Genomic DNA, 2,911 nt, shown 5'->3' on the forward strand with positions numbered 1-2,911 from the left:
GTGACTTGGCCGCCAAGGCCCGCCCAACCCGCGTCCTATTGGCTGAGCCCGCAGCCCTTTCCCTCCCGGGGCGGGGCCGCCGCGCTTCGTCCAGGAAGCGGATTCTGCGGCCTCTGAGCTCCGGGGGTCTGGTAGGTCCTTTGGCGACGCGCTGCCCCTGGCCACCGCGAACGCAGCCTCCCTAGGTTCCCACCGGGCTGAGCCCTAAGCTTCCGGGTCTGGAGGACGGCGCGGAGGGTGTGGCCTCCGCTCGGGCGCAAATGGCTCCCTGGGGCCGGGTGTCGGTTCCCCCAGCTGCACGCTGAGGGCCGGGGGCCGCGCCAGCACCCAGGGGGTGGAGTGGGCGCGGGGCGGGGGCCCGGACCAGCGCCTCACACCGCCCCTCGGTTGCTCCTCTCCCCCAGCGCCGCGGCATGGCGTCCTAGGGTCGTCGGCGGAGGCCGCAGACCGTGGTGCGGGGGAGGCGGCCGAGACGGACTCGGAGCTCTCGGCGTCCTCGTCTGAGGAGGAGGAGCTGTACCGGGGACCCGCGGGCCTGACGCGCGGCCGCCCCACGGGGCTGCGGGTGGCGGGGGAGGCCGCGGAGACCGACTCGGAGCCGAAGCCTACGGCCGCGCCCCGGGACCTGCCTCCGCTCATGGTGCAGCGCCAAGCGGCGGGCGAGGCGTGGGGCGCGGAGGAGGCGCTCGCTGCTGCAGCTCCGGCTGGCGGAGAGCCAGGCCCGGCTGGACCACGACGTGGCGGCCTCCGTGAGCGGCGTGGACCGCCGCGCGGGCCGCGATGTGGCCGCGCTGGCCAGCAGGCTGGCGGCCGCCCACAGCGTGCGCCTGGCGCGAGGGGACCTGTGCGCGCTGGCCGAGCACCTGAACATCCTGGCCAGCTGCTGCTTCCTGCTGCCTGACATCCGCGGCCTCCCGGGGGCCGAGCCTGAGCAAATTCCGGGACCGCGGGCCTAGCCACGGCCCTTCTCCCCCGCCGGACTCTGCCACTTGGGGGTGGGCTTTCCCCCGCGTGTCCCCTGTCGCCTCCACCCCCGCCTTCCTGTTACCCTCGTGGCTAACCCGCCCTCTGGGTAAGAGCGGTGTGTTGGGTTCTGGCCGGGCTTATGTCCTTCCAGCCGGGGGCCAGGGGCCTGGCCGGGGTGACCCCCCTGCGCCTGGGGGCCAGCCCCACCTCCTGAATATCACCCCCCAGGCTTGGCAGGGCTTCTATCTCCAAGCGCAGGTCTTGCTTGGCCACCTCATGGCTCCTCCCCCTTGGGCTTAGCCCCACCCCCTCAGCCTGACACTGGACCTGAGGGTGGGTTTTGCTTCCTCTGGGGTTTCCCATCCTACCGACATCCTTCCCCCGGGCACCCCCTCCCCACAGCTTCCCTCCTCAGGCCCCCAGTGACGCCTCCCCACTCCAGACCTAGTGCTTGGGCCGGTCCAGCCCGGTGCTCTGGGTGGGAGGTGGCACCGCTTTGGAGATAACTGGGGGCCTGGTGCTCACTGCATTGGTTCCTGGATGCTCAGAGGTGCTGGGTTTCTGATTCCACCAGGGGCTCTGCTGCTGCTTCTCACCCGCTCCCTCCCCTGGGCCCTGGAGCCTGAGATCTGAGCCCCTAGGGAGAAGCGGGGAGGAGCTGGGGGGCCCTGGGCTGGTGATGCGGGCGTCCCAAGACCCCTGGGCCTGCCTTCTCAGCAGTGGAGCTGCAGCTGGGTGGGCAGGGCTTTGCTGTTTTGCACGGGTTGTTTTCCATTCATTCACATGCCTTTGGAGATGGGAGCTAAATGGGAGGGGGGGGGTCCTGCTGGCCTTCACTGCCCAGCAGGGGGCGGGCGTGAATAAACCTGAATGTTGCTAGTGCCTGAAAAAAAAATCACTGTTCCTTGAGTACAGACAACGCTGTAAGCTTTGTTCAAATCTCAAAATGTCACAGTCACTCATATGCATCTCTCTCTTTTTTTATAATCTATATATTAGTTAACATAAATCAGGAAAAATATATGGTGTTTGTCCTTTGAGGACTGGCTTATTTCACTAAACATAATGGTTTGCAGTCCCATCCATTTTATTACAAAAGACAGGATTTTTATCTTTTTTGAAGGCTGAATAGTATGCCATAGTGTATATATGCCACATTTTGTTTATCCAGTCATCAATTGACTGACACCTGGGTTGATAGCATATCTTAGCTCTTGTGAATGGAGCTTCAGTAAACATGGGGATATTGAAAACAGTTTCCTGTGCTGGTTGTATTTGGTTTGAGTAAATTCCTAGGAATCAAATGTCGGGGTCATATGGTAGCTATATTGTCAGAGTTTTGAGGAATCCCCATACTGTCTCCAGTAATGGTTGTATTAGTTTACATTAATAGACATGTAGACCAATGGAACAGAATAGAAACCCCAGTGTATATTGGCAGTGTATTTGGGTACCTTTTCTCCCAGATCCACCTTATTGGTTTTTGACTTTCAGATGATAGCTATTTTGACTGAGATGAAGTGAATCTTATTGGGGTTTATTTTTTTAAAGATTGTTTACAGAAAAGAAAATCTTCCTTCTACTGGTTTACTCCCCAAAGAGCTATAATGGTCAGGACTGGGTCAGACTGAAGGCAGAGTCAGGAGCTTCATCTGCCTCCCACATGGTCCATGACCATGAGCTACCTTACACTGCTTTCCTGGGTGCATTAGCAGGAAACTGGATCATAATTGGAGCAGCCAAGACTCAAATTGGCACCCAGAGGGATGCTGATGGTGCAGGTGGTGGCTTCACATACCGCCCACAGCACAGGCCTCTCAGTGTAGTTTATATTTGCATTTCCCTGATGTCTAGTGGCCCTGAGCATTTTTTCATTCTGAATTTTTATTTTTCATTTAGAATTTCATCTTATGAAAAATGTCTACTCATGCCCTTTGCCCTTTCT

The 2,911-nt window shown here is 59.1% G+C and overlaps 1 pseudogene; it reads left to right on the forward strand.

Moving 5' to 3' along the window:
• Positions 1-413: 413 nt before the first annotated feature.
• LOC133776663 (biogenesis of lysosome-related organelles complex 1 subunit 3-like) lies at positions 414-956 on the forward strand (annotated as a pseudogene).
• The last annotated feature ends 1,955 nt before the right edge of the window (positions 957-2,911 follow it).

The sequence above is a fragment of the Lepus europaeus genome, chromosome 18 (assembly GCF_033115175.1).
Source record: "Lepus europaeus isolate LE1 chromosome 18, mLepTim1.pri, whole genome shotgun sequence".
Lineage (NCBI taxonomy): Eukaryota > Metazoa > Chordata > Mammalia > Lagomorpha > Leporidae > Lepus > Lepus europaeus.